Source organism: Bactrocera latifrons, unplaced genomic scaffold, assembly GCF_001853355.1.
Source record: "Bactrocera latifrons isolate USDA-ARS-PBARC rearing strain unplaced genomic scaffold, ASM185335v1 scaffold_17, whole genome shotgun sequence".
Classification (NCBI taxonomy): Eukaryota; Metazoa; Arthropoda; class Insecta; order Diptera; family Tephritidae; genus Bactrocera; species Bactrocera latifrons.
Genome location: NW_017535185.1, coordinates 331,804 through 346,664, shown reverse-complemented (window position 1 = coordinate 346,664; position 14,861 = coordinate 331,804). Strand labels below are relative to the sequence as shown.

The following is a 14,861-nucleotide window of genomic DNA, read 5'->3' as shown; positions in this document are numbered from 1 at the left end:
AATTATATAAAATAAATTCAAAACAGCAAATTGTCAAAAAAAAAACCGAGTAAAAAATTGCACAAGAAATTGCAAAAAAAAAAAAATACTCGAATTTTAGTGTTAAAAACAGGCAAATTTTGCTATGAATTGTTTAAAAAACATGAAATTTAATCTGTTTCTAATTATCTTGTTATCTAAAGATCAAATTGTTTCTTTTATATTTTTTAATATCTTAATACCAAACCGACTTTCTTAACTAATATAATAATTATTAAGGTTGCCAGCAAGTCTGTAACTCCCAGCAGGCAAGGTTGGAGATCCTATAAAGTATATATACAATCAGCGCGACAATTTGATTTAATTAAACCCAGTTCTTCCACCTGTCAATTTATCCGACTGTCTGTATATATACTTGATTTTTTTTAATTGTTTTTTAGCTTTCGAGTTATCGATCTGATATGGGTGTTTGTGGTTAGTCTGTGACAAGGTATCTTCAAGAAATTTGGCATGAATTATTATTCAAAGTAAGCGTATAATATCCGAACAATTTATCCATTTCGAGGTTCCCTCCTTTTTTTTTTAAAGAAAAAACACAGAAACTTCAAATTTAATGGAGAATGTTTATTATCATTCAAAAAAATATTCTTTGGCAACTGTTTTTAGAAAATTATCTCTTTCAAATGTTCGTCATGGCTACGTTTCAGATGATCTATCCAGAGAGTACACCTTTTCATTTCGACTGGTAACTGGCACGTATGCTTTACTTCAACGCCTGAGTCGAAGCGTGGTTGTTCGCATAGACTTTAGACTTTTCATAGCGCCGCAGGAAAAAGTATAACGATCTTGGTGACCAATCGTTCGGCCAAAAACGTGAAATTATCTGCTCGCTAAAGTATTCTCGCAAATAAAGTCATTAATTGGTGCGATGTGTGGGAAGTGGCGCCATCTTTTTGAAATCAAATGTCGCCGAGATCACGAGCTTCAATTTCAGACAACAAATAGTCGGTTATCATGGCACGATACGGGCGCCATTGGCGATTACGTTCTCACCGGCATCATTTTTGAAGAAATATGCACCGATGACTCCACTGACCCACAAACCACATCAAGCTGTTCTTTTTTTGCTTTGAATTTCTTCAGTTGCTATTCGTCCCAAATGCGGCAATTTTACTTGTTTGCATAGAGCCTGAATAGGACCTCAATAGACCGATTATGTTGACGATACAAATTCTTTACAGAACGTGAATTTTCGTAATAATATTGAATGCTTTGTAGAAATTGTTCAGGCGTAATTCTTTCCATAATTAAATACTAAACAATTCTTTAAAAATTAGTTTAATTTTCTTCGATTTATTTTACTTCTTTCGGAAGACACTAAGTATATCGTAGTAGGTTATTAAATTTATTTTCTAGCCATTTATAGTGCGTGACTTTGCTAAGCGTGGTTCTTAACCCAAACGTGTAGATATTTTGCTACACCAGTTATTGCATTTGAATTTTTAAAGACTTTATTTGAGCTAGTAATTTTGTGGGGTATGCTGTGCAAATGTTCCTGAACGATAGTGGACTAAGTATATCGTAGTATGTCATGAAATATGTTCTCTAATAATTTTTGGTACTTGACTTTGCTTGGCATGGTTTTTAAGCAAAAAATGTAGAACTTGCTGCACTTTTTAAAACTTTTATTATGACTGGTAATTTGGTTGGATATGCTGTGAAAATATTTCGGCTTGATATATGTTTTTTTGAGTATAATGAAAACTAATAGCGTTGTGGCTTAGAGATATTTTTCTCAAATTTTTCTTAAAAATATTGAACATAAGAGCTTACTGATCGTGCAGTGTAGATCAAACCTCCATTTAGAGATGGCAAATGAATCTTTATACAATGGATTTATACTTACGTCTTGCTTGCAACATTAGTCAAAGCCACAATAAGGAGCCACAGCATCGGTAATGGCAAACACTTTTCTTATTGGCAACTTTTTCCACTGCGATAAACATTCACAATAGCAACAGATCCGGCCAGACTGCCACACGACACCGGTGACCGCGACCGCGGCGAAACCGAGACCGAGACCGGGACGCGCATTGATAAATCCATTAAAAAAATTTCTCTGCTGCTATGCGGCAGTTTGCGTTGCTGTTGTTGCTGTCGTTGATGATGTTGCATGTTGATGTTGTTGCCGTCGATTTAGCAAGTGACTTGTGTCTCGGTCTTGTTGTCGTTGCTGCGATAGCGCGTAGCGATGCAGAAAAATGCTAACCACTTTCCGTTCACCATTCACTTACGTACATACATATATCGATTTGTGTGGACAAGCGTGAAAGCAGCAGCAACAACAACAACAATAACAACAACGGCAAACATAAGTAATACAAGTCATAACAAAAGCAACAGCAACAAGGTAGCTGCCACAGTGCAGTAACAGTAAAAATTCCGGCAAATTAATAACAACAATAACAACAACATTAGCACCGCAAAGCAAAAACATAAAAAACAAAACACAAATAAATCGAATTTATCGCAAAGCAATGCGGAATAGCCCAAGCAAAAGGAAGAAAGCAAGAAGCGCGAAATTAAGTGTACGTAAATGTGTGTGTGTGTGTGTAAGTGTATGTGTGTAGCCACTTGATTGCGAGAAATTTGCAGAAAGCGAAAAAAATCGCCAATTCGCCGTACAAACCGCGACTGATTTGCAAGGGCAGCGGAGCGGTGGAAACGGAAAGAAATTGAATTAAATTATGTAAAATGAATTGAAATTGCAATAAAATTAAATGAAGTGGCAAGAAATCAATTTAATTTTAATTAAAAATCAGAAAAAACCTAAATAGTGAACGAAGCCAAAGGGTATAGGAAATAAAAAAATTTTCTGTATAGAAACTTGATTCAGATCGTTCAGTTTGTATGACACCTATAAGTTATAGTAGTCCGATGTAAAAAATTTCTTAAGAGATTGGTCCATTGTTTTCGGAAATAATGCGAGTAAAATTTCGTGAAGATATCTTTACAAATAAAAAGTTGTCTATGCAGAAGCTTGACCCGGATTGTTCCGTTTATATGGCAGCTTTATGCTATAGCTGTGAGTTTTAAGCGATTCCGACAAATGTCCAGCTTCTTATCGAAACAAGGATATATGCAAACTTTCAGATCGATATCTCAAAAACCGAGGGTTTATTTGACATATGTAATGACGGGCATAGCCAAATGAACTGAGCTCGTCACACCGGTAATTTATGGGTTCTCCGATGTTTTCTTCTAGATGTTGCAAAATTCGTGACAAACTTAGTATTTCCTCCGCAGATTATAATCAAATATGACAAAAGATATGCAAGAAATCGATTTTAACACTCTAGCTGTGAACTTTACGGTTCAGAGATCGCTGGAAGCTGGGTACGAGACAAAAAGCTGAGAGCTTTTCTTTCATTCGAGCCTTCCGAGCCTTAAGAAATGCGCAATATTTGAAATGTGACGTACATACTTGGAAATTATCATTAATGCGTCACTAGCAGGCTTAAAGGGTGATTCTGTGTGCAATTTTATAGGTTAGTGTTTTATTTGTAAGCTTTGGAATACATCAACGGATCCATCGACATACTTCACGAGTTATATTTAAGTTTCAGTGCCGTTTGACTCTGATAAGCTCGAAGGTTGGATGTCATATACGACGAAATTTGGTTAAACCACACTAAAACCCTCACCAATAGGGTGATCTAGATATGAGTGGGTTCTTTGAGGTATTGTTGATGTGACGGCGCTTTTAGTAACCAATACATATGCTATTTCAGGTTATGAGGTCGAACTTAATACTGATCTCACTTGGACAGTTTAGAACGCCGGTCCGTTGTGTTACCTAAAACTCTTATATAATAGATCATAAGATCCTAAGAAATCGTTAAAGTACTTTGAGCATATCACAACATGAATAGAGAGGTATCATGTCAAAAATACCCACATATTATTTATACTTAAAATCTATAGTAAATTCATATCGATCCAAATTTCTATAACTTCTCTGATTTTTGAAGGCCAAAGCCACTTTATACATTGCCGATGCACCGACGGACAAAGCTATCAATATTCATTTCGATAATTATAATGACCAAAGCCACTTTAAACAAATAATATTGAGCCTTATTTTGATAGATTTATCCATAATAATTTCGCCAATTTTTTAGATAAAGGCTTTGCCGAAGCACCAACAGACAAAGTTAACGATTCTCATTTCGATAAATTTATCGATCATCATTTCGAGAAATTTTAACTACCAAAGAACCTAAATATAAATGGAATTTCTTCACCAAAACTCCATTAGACAAAGTTATCGAAAGTAATTTCGATATTTTTTTGATGACCAAAGTTACTGTGTTAAAATAGTATGATTTCGTCGAAGCTGCAACAGACAAAGTTACAGTTCATCATTCTATAAATTTATCGACATGCGTTTCGATAATTTTAGATGACCAAAACTCCTATGTACAAATAGTATGGTTTCGCTGAAGAACAAACAAAACCTGTCTATTCTCAATTCGATAAATTTATCGATATTCATTTCGATACTTTTTGATGACCAAAATCACTGTGTACAAATAGTATAGTTTCGCCAAAAAACCAACAAAAAAATGTATTTATCTTCATTTCGATAAGGTAATCGATATTAATATCGATAAATTTTTATGACAATAGTCACTGTGTATTAAATATTATATTATATATTATCGACCATCATTCCGACAATCTTTGATGCTGAAAGCCACTTTGTACACAGCCAAAGTTCTGAACTTGTTTATTATAATTTATTTTTTTTACTGCTTATTGAAGAATCACGTTTTGATTTCTTTTACGCTTTTTCCGTTGCATTTCACTGTTATTTACGCCACACACTCGCGGCAAGTGCTGGCCACTTGCTGCAAGTAACTGTAAATTAATGTAGTTACAGCCTCGGGTAGGCTGTTGTTTTCGTTTTTTGGTTTTCGCTGCGCTGCGCGGTGTGCGTCCAGTTGAGCGGAGAGTTTGTATGTAAATAAGTGTGTGTGTATATATATACCCAAGCATGTGCCGTTGGATGAGCAGCATCCATGGATGCTCATAAAAAGCGCTGGTCACAGTTTTGTTGTTGCTTTCCGTGCGGCCCGTTTTTTTCTATTGCCTACAACGTTGCAACATACATATGTACATACATACTCAAGCATATATGTACATGTAAGGCGCGTTTGTTTAGCCTCTTGTCTACATTCCTTATTTTCTTTGCACTTGCTTGTTCTTTACTGCTTTCTTTTTTATTTTTTTGCCATTGTGACCATTATGCGTGCCACTACCCTCACACGCTTCGTGCCACAACACATTTACCGTTCGATCAAGTTCATTGTGCGTTGACAAAATCGCCAATTTAAGTTTTTTTGCTGCCATTTTCTTCTTTGGCTTCGTCATTCCGCTGCATTAATGACTGTCTGTATGCTGTTGTTGTTTGTGAGCAAACTTTCACAAGCAGCAACATTTACATTATGGTGTATGCACTTGTTGCGAGTTGGTGTGTGATAGGTGTATATAGGCAAATACATACATAGATCTTCACATGTTCATGTATGTATATACATATACAGTGTATAATACCTATGTAGCAGCTCAATCGATTTTCTATTATTGTTGTGTTATTGTGTACTGATTACGATTGACCTATGACTAAGTAAACGTGATCGAAAAGAAATAAATAAATMAAGTATATATTTTACGTTTATTAACGACATATTCCTATTTCAAACATATGTGGGTATGCAACCATTTACATACATACTACATGTACATATGTTATATGCATGTGTATGTATGTATACGAGGATTGTTTTTAGAATTTGCAAAATGTTATACCTTTGGTTTCTCTCATTTAAAAACATTTCTTTTGTGATGATGGTTCAACTTTAATAATTGCAGTAAATTAAAAAAAATATTTTCGGGATTTCGGGGCTTTTACTATTGCACCATTAAATATTTTCGCGATTTCGGTGTTTTTATAAAAAAAAAAAAAAATTTTTTTTTGTTTGATGATTTAATTTTAATAGTTTTACAAAATTTGCAAAATCATTTTCGGGATTTCGGGATTTTAGTATTTAAAAAAAAAAAGTAAAATAAACTTAATAAACTCGTTATTTTGAGCACATGTATTTTCGGGATTTCGGCACGCATAAAATTGCAACTCTAAACTTTTTGGGAATTTCGGTATTTCTCAAAAAATTGTAAATTTATCGATATGCGTTTCGATAATTTTAGATGACCAAAACTCCTATGTACAAATAGTATGGTTTCGCTGAAGAACAAACAAAATCTGTCTATTCTCAATTCGATAAATTTATCGATATTCAGTTCGATACTTTTTGATGACCAAAATCACTGTGTACAAACAGTATAGTTTTGCTAAAAACCAACAAAAAAATTTATTTATCTTCATTTCGATAAGTTAATCGATATTAATATCGATAAATTAAACATTTTCGCGATTTCAGTATTGTTATAAAAAAAAATTTCAATTTTGATGATTTAATTCGAATAGTTTTACAAAATTTGCAAAATCATTTTCGAGATTTCGGAATTTTCAACACCAAACATTTTCGGGATTTTAGTATTTAAAAAAAAAAAGTAAAATAAACTTAATAAACTCGTTATTTTGAGCACATGTATTTTCGGGATTTCGGTATTTCTTAAAAAATTTTAAAATTAACTAAATATTTTATTGAAATTATTATTATTTTTTAAATTAAATTTGCATATGAAAAATGCATGTATAGCAAATTTTAAGTTTCGGGACTATTGATATTGCAACATTAAAATTTCACAGGATTTCGGCATTTAAAAGAAAAAACTTAAACCTAGATTGCAATAAAAAAATATTTCACTTTTTAAATTTGCACAGTGCTAATGAATGCACTTTCGGGATTTCGGGATTCATTATATTGCAACATTATTTACAGAATTTGGTAGAGATAACGAAAAATATAGATCTACGATGATTTTTGTAATACCACTCCATTCATTTTCGAGATTTAGGGATTCTCAAACTTTTTCTCTTTGTTAAATTTGTAAAATTTTAATCATTGCATTAAAATTGCATATTTTCGGAATTTAGTATTCATAATATTGCAACATAAAACATTTTCGGAAGTTCAGAGGGATTTCGGATATTCTTCCATATAAAATGGAGAATAAGTAGGCATAGGAGTCCGTAAAGGTTTTTTCAGGCTTTCTTACATCAAAGTCTATTGAGGGTTCATAAGAGATCAGATGGTTTACGAAAATTTAATCCATCACACAAATGTGGAATTAAGTAAACACAGGAGACTAGATGGATTTCGGAACATCTATACACCAAAAAAATCTCTTAGAACGACGAAAGGACGATATAATTTTTCGATATCTTTCTTACACAAACTAATGAAGAGCCCGTAGAGTGGTATATTCTAGAACAAGAAAACTATTTTAGATTCTAAGAAACCGAAAATATTCTGCGTACCATTAGACTTAGCGCTCTCAAGAGCGGCTATCAATAAGCACACCAACAATTGTTGTGTCTAATTAACCCGGAACTAACTGAAACCAAAAAAAAGAAGCTTTCACTGACGTGCCGGTCGGTCAACGGCGGATATTTTGTCGCACGGCTATTTTTATGCGCCTATTTCGGTCGACGAATGCCATTTGCCGGCAGTTGCTAATTGTGCGATTGAAAAAAAAAGTTGCGTCTAAATGTGAAAATACCTGCGTAGCGGTCGTTGAACGCCGGCGGCCAATTTACAATCGAAGTATCTCCAAACGCCAAGCGCCCAAGCCGCGGCCGTCAATCGACGCACGACAATCGCCAATGGCAAATCGCTTATGGCGAACAATAGCGTCTCAGGCATTCATTGGCAAGCAATTACGCACCGCTTGTGAGTTCGTTGCAATGCGTTTTCTTGCAATGTGCTAAGTTGCATGCAACAAAAAAAAAAAAAAAAAAAAAAAAAAAAATAAAAAAAAAAAAAAAAAAAAAAAAAAAAAAAAAAAAAAAAAAAAAAAAAAAAAAATGTTAAAGTAACAACAAAAACAAACGCAGTGAAATAATAATTGTGCGTGCTTAAAATTTCCACTGTACAAATGTGCGTAATTAATTTGTTAATTGAATGTGCATTAAATGCCAACAACAAACACAACAACCAGAGTGAAATTTACAAACTGTCGACGGCGCTGCTCGCGTGCGCGCCAAGACAACTAAATGAAATAAAATTGTTTGAAATGTTCCCACAAGGTGATTAATCATTTTGCACACCGGCAATGCGGCATAATTTTCGTTAAATTAGTTAATTGCCTTTAAATGATTGCTCAAACATTTTTCATTTGACCGATAAAGTCATTCGGCGGCTTCTGGGTGTTAATTTATGTTCGTTGCCAACTTTTCGCTTAATAATAGTTTATTTCAATATTTTTGCTGCAAACCGTTATTTTGTGTTGAATATTTTGTTGCAGCTCAAATTTGCTGCCGCTAATTGATTTTTTATGAGCYAATAATAATAAAGCTTTGCTGCTGGCGTGTTGGGAAAGTGAAATTTGGAAAACTTTTTATGATCCGGAGATTTACTTTTGCCAAAAGCATTTAAAATGTGGAAAATATGAGAAAATTACCGGTAACTGAGTGCATAAAAATATATTGAGAGTTTGAATTTTAATTTATTTTAGTATCTGAGCATTTCGAAAGCGCCAAGGAAGCTGGCAAGTAAAGCTTTGTTATTTTTAATAAATAAATATATGAGTAATGAAAGGCTTAACTACATTTTTAAAAATCCTTGGGGGGATAATTGCACTCATTAATGGAAAAATATGAGTACTTGAATGGGTGTACATAGATAATTAACTAATTATTTATTTTAATCAAAGTTGAAATGTGTAATATTTTAGGGAAATAAATTTAAGTAGTGAAAGTAAGGTAAAAACCTAACTTTAAAAGTAAAAACAATATACCGAGATAATTGATAACGTATTAAATGCTCTCCATGAATGTGGAATCGGATAAAAGAGGCTTTTTTCGAAAATTATGCAGCTTTGTCGGAAAGAGTCGAGCAAGAAGGCGTTTCATGCTCAAAATATACACCAAAATTATTCGAACAGACTCGTGAGAGAGCTTAAGCTATCTTGTTATATCATATTCTGCACTTTTTTTTTTAATATTTTCAACATTTTTTTTTAACATTTTTAAATAAAAGATAATTCATGTGGACTTTTGGGCTGTTTGTCTCAGAAGGCATGAAATAAGGAGAAATATTCGAATGGCTCTCCCGTATAATATTTTGAGTTCTGGTTGTTCGAAAAGGCTTAATCTGCAACAAGATATTCATGAAACACTCAGTATAACAGTTTTTCTACTGAATCGCTTACCACCGACTATTAAATTATTTCTTTTACAACCATGAGGTCAAATATTTTTCTGAGAAGCTACAGTAATTACTAAATTGTTTTATGCTAACTCAGTTAAATATATTTTTTTTTCTTCTGAAATATTGTAAGATCATTAATTTTCTATAATAATTAATGTTCAAAATTTATTATTATTTATTGCAGAGCATAAACTAAATACTAAAAACACTAAGTAACAGAAAAAGCATGGTGAAACAAAGTAAGCGAAATAATTCTAGTGAAATTGAAAGTAAAATTTTATTTACAAGAAAAATTACAAGCAAACACAACGGAAGTGAATAAAAGAGTGAAATAGGAAACCCACAAAGTGCACGAAGCATTAATACATACAAAAAATATATACAAAAATATATACAAATATACCGAAGTTCAATTACAGTTTAGTGAGTTACTAAGGGTCATTGAAGAAAGAAGTCTTAAAAAGTGTAAAAAATCAAGTTATTTAATCAGTTTATGCGTAAAATGTTGTTAATTTGAAATAAAAATCAGCTAAACAATAATGAAGATAATAAGAGAGAAATAGAGAGAAGCTTGAAGTTGAAGTAAAGCAGTGCAACTGCTTAATGAAATCAATTAATAAAGTCTAAAGTGCATAAGCAATAATTCTTAAACACTGTGACAACAAATTCTGGCAGTTTATGCATAAGCTTTGATATTGGAGAGCACGAAGCAGAACAGAAAAGTGGGGAGTAAGGAGATTTTCATAAAGCAGCTGTAAGTGATTATTTTAATTGTACTAAATAATTTATATTTATTATATTATGGCATTAACGTTTTTTATATTATCTAAACTGAAAATCAATATTTTGAAATCTAGAAATTTTTAGGTTATGTCTAACTCAAATTTAGTTGGTTTTATGAAAAAAACTTTAAGTTTATGTTACACATGAAATCACTTACTTTTCATGACTCAAAAACACCTACAGAGAATAAAGTAGGTATACTATATATCGTCACTTAAAATGCAAAACAAGGTATCTTCAAAAAAAAAAAAATCAAAATTCAGTTTTTTGTTGCTTACGATTCACGACACCATATTATACTTATCTAGCATGAAATTTTCGAATTCCACTATCAGGTATTAGCAATATATAACCATTTTATAAACAAAACTAATTTTTTCAATATGAGTGGTTTCTATTATATCGTTTTCCTTCGCCTGTAAACTTATGAAAAGTGATATTACGCTACTTTGAATTTTAACTGACGATATATTTATTCTATACAAAAATATTTTTAAATATCTTTAGCAGTTTTTTTTTATTAATATTTTACACGCCAACCTTGACAGCTCGCGCGCTTTACTTCATCATCTTGATGCCTATTACTCATTAGCAGTTACTGGCTTTACCTTTCTCGTCTACTCAAATGAGTTAATTTATAACGATTTGAATCACTAAATAGAAACAAGCGTTCTCATTGTTGTCTTTTAAGCGCTTGCAGTTGTTTTTTACTACAAAAGTATATTGGCTAAAAGCATTTTTAACTTGTTTCTACATTTAACGGACGCAATATTGCAGATGCGGAGCTTTTTATTCGGTTTATTAAGCGCTATTGAGCGGATGACGCTATAAACTAAGCATGAGTCAAAAGTTGTTTCAGCCAATAAAGTTGAAAAGGAAATAGCAACAATAAAACCAAACTATTGCCTAATTGATATTAATGAGAAAACAGGGTTTCACAGTTATAGACTTAGAAAATTGGGTTTATTATTTCGCATGCAGTGCATAGTATGATACAAAGCGAGAAAGAGACACGATTATTAGACGTAGAATTTCACCAAAACAGTTAAGTGGTTGGCAACAACTGGCTTAGAGCTTTATAGTTTGATGAGTGCTCAACGTTAAGTGATACTTCAGATAGCCGAAAATGTAATAGTTTCAAGCAAAAAAGAGTTCAATGATAGTTGAAGCTTACAGAAGATTTTATTTTCTGAAATTTGGAATCGCTTATCGACTATTATAAATCGAAAAAGTCGAGAGATACACACATCATTCATTTATAAAAATCTTCCATTAACGTGGTCATAAATTAACTCAACATAAGAATATATATTCTCCATCTATTAGCAATGTAGCGACTTTATTGGCGTTATATATGATATCGACACCTCGCATATGACCACAAATATTGGTTTGCTGGTTTTGTTGGAGTTCTGCTTCTTGATAAGCTATCAGTCCTCTATACCAGAAATGCATTTATTTTGTACCTTGATGTACAACAGGATCTTTTCGTCTGGCTCCTCTAGAGAAGGCACTCAAATGCATGCACAATGTTTTCTTATGCTAATCTTGGCTGGTATAAGCTTCAATTCGAGTCGCACAAATGCGTTTAGCGACACTACGCTTAAGAAAATGCTTTCGGAGTAGTCAAACTCCGGTTGATTAAATGTCGCATTGTGAAGTATATAGCTTAATAGCTTATACGTCACCCATCTCTCCTGTATGGTGCTCGGTGAGGAGGAGTTCCCGTTTATGGCAGCCACCGGCGGGTTGTCACTGGCCACATTGCTGCAGTGTATTGCTTTTGGTGCGTTGTTCTGCTCTGTTCCTTGTCAGGGTTCTTTGGTCAGTCTTCCATTTTCTGAGCGGTTCCTTTTCTGAGAACGGCTTTACCAGTTGGTTTCAGTCAGAGGTTCTGATTGCTTTCTTTTCAGTAAGTCGATTTAATGTTCACCAAATATTTTACAAAACCTTTCGCTGTGAAGCTGCAAGAACCACTTCAAAGCAAGTTGTTGTCGTCTACGTTTCATAATCGCATATTTGGACGGCGTGAATGAGAGACCTGTCAGTGCTGGCTCGGATCGTCGAGGATTTTACTCCACAATTGCTTACTCAATGTGTTTACTTGCTTTCTCACGGATTTATATGGTGTGCTATACTTTAGAAACCGCCTTCATTTCAAGAGTTTTCATTGTTAACGAGTTTGTCTACACAACGAATGTTCTATTGAATCCCTGTTATATTAAAAAAGGATGGTTTTGTTATTAAACAGTTTACGGAGTGCTTTAAACCTCATATCGATGGGATATTTCTTCATTTATCGATACTTGAAGCTCTATCTAAGTTACTTCTGCTTTGACAAAAAAAAAAAAAAAAATATATATATATAATATATACTACAATATTAAGAGCAATATTGCCATTGTCAAGGTTTGATAACCTTGATATTTATAACACTCAAAGGTCTTTTAATAACTCGACTGCTATATCATTTTAATATATTACAAAAATATTTATATCATTTCTGCAAATTTAGAAGTCCGCGCTTGGTCTGGCTAACTGAATGAATGCTCAGCAGAGCAGAACACTTAATTTTTGCGCCATATATAATACATTAAACCTAAAAAAAAACGCACATAAGCGTTGTATATAGTATGAGAAACTCACACTTAAAGTTACACGCAAACCTCGAAAGAGGCGCGCAGTCTTTAAACTAAAGTTAGTGGAGCCTATCGTTCATTCATTTAGTTAAAATATAGCAACATATGGCAAATCGCACGAACTCAGCGACAAACTGGTCGCGTGACTGACTCATTGCCTAATTGATATTTGGTCTGGTCATCAAGTTATATGACGCGTTGAAGGTTCTGTCATATTAGCGTTCTACTGACTGACTATTTGACTTATTACTAAATAGTCAGACTGTCTTTTTGCCCCTTACAGCATATATTTGGCACATCTTACTCTCTTGTTTGCTATACCGATATATTATATATAGATACCATCTACATATATGTTCTCCTTACTCGCCTGCTCGTTTTCCCAATAAATATCTCCCGCCTAAGTCTGCATATTTGCTTAATTGTTGCAAGAACAATTAAAGTAAATTAAAAGCTACGCCAACCGCTTTCTCAGTCACTTACCATTCTTCACTGACTCTCTTTTGTGTAATTGCAATTGAATCGTGTAAATCTTCACACAATCTGCACGGAAATGCAGCGTGATTGTCGGCGGTTGATTATGTGAATTTATTGTCTGGAGCGTTGACAAGAAGCTTCTATATATATAATTTTACATAAGAGTCTGCTTGATCCCGCGTGCATAGTCTGCTTGAAATAATAATAGCAAAAAGCACGAAGACTTTTAGACGTGAACGTACGCGTGATATGAGAGTTTATACGCTGAGTTGAGGTTCTCCTTACTCCTGATTTATGATTTTATGATCTATTATCTAACTCATTGTCTGTTTATTGGTGATGCAAAGATATTACTTTAGTGTGTGAGAAAGCGGCATAACAGCAGGATAAACTGCTATTAATATCAAAGCTTTCAAGTTTATTGGCGCCATTTACCATTTTGGTTTTAATATTGAGGAAATTGAGCTTTATAGTCGTGCAATTTTCGAACAAAAATTTTTAGTTCATATTTCCAGTGGGAAGGTATCACAATTAGCATATAAAAACGAAAATATATTTGAGTAACTAATTGAAGAAAATTGTCGTTTAGATAAAAGTTGGATACAAAAAGATTTTTTTATAAAACAAAAATGAAAATAGCATTCCAAAGAGAAGTTATACAAAAATTTTGTAAAAATTGTGGAACTATATTTTAGAAAGGCTCCATTTCGAAACCAAGATACCAATATAAAAAACCACAAATACTGACTAACTGTCTCCAGATGTTACTTTGTCCATCGCTGTGAGAAATACAGATATATATATACATACATACTATATACTATATATACAGCACATTTATAAAATTTTATAGCGTCATAAAAAAATTATGTTGCAAGAAGCGAGAAAAAGGTGAATTCACACAGAAATTTCAGAGGTGACAAGCGAATGGAATGGCAACAAAACTGCAAGTAAAGCAAAAAAGGCGACACATAGTGCCACTCGATGTAGACATTGGGTGCTTAAAACTGTAGTGCAGATTAGAGTTGCCACCAATGAACAGTTAAAAACAAAGTCAGTCGGTAAGGCTAACATAATCTTTTACATACAAATATTTACCATTCTGAAGCTATGTGTCGTTGAGCTATGCAGAACATGTGTTCAAAATGTACGAAGAAGATGAATAAAACCAAAAAAAAAAAAAAAAAAAAAAAAAAAAAAAAAAAAAAAAAAAAAAAAAAAAAAAAAAAAAAAAAAAAAAAAAAAAATAAAGTAGAAGAACAACAATAACTACTGCTTGGGCGACTAAACGGCATATCTAGTAACCACTTGCCATAAAACACAGAGCAATAAAGTTCAGTGAACTTGGGAGGTGTTGACAAATGGTTTAACGTTAAGTGGACATTGAACTTAATGAAAGGTATTGGCGTTATGCAACGGTAGTTGTAAAGTGATTGTAGTTATAGAAGGGCATCAAAATGTAGATCAGAAATTTTTCAGACTGCAAGAACTGTTATACATTCTTTTTCTTAAGTGGTGGTAAAAAAAAAAATATTTGTATCTTTGTGAAGCGCCTAACTGAATAATTATCATTAATTTTTTATAA

The 14,861-nt window shown here is 33.1% G+C and overlaps 1 protein-coding gene across 1 annotated transcript in view; it reads left to right on the top strand.

Annotated features, from left to right (window-relative positions):
- Positions 1–14,861, top strand: part of LOC108966700 (protein piccolo-like) — a 63,779-nt gene that overhangs the window by 690 nt on the left and 48,228 nt on the right. The window contains exon 2 of the mRNA XM_018929721.1: positions 9,562–10,131. The gene's annotated coding sequence lies outside the window, so the exon portion shown is untranslated. The remainder of the gene's footprint in view (positions 1–9,561; positions 10,132–14,861) is intronic.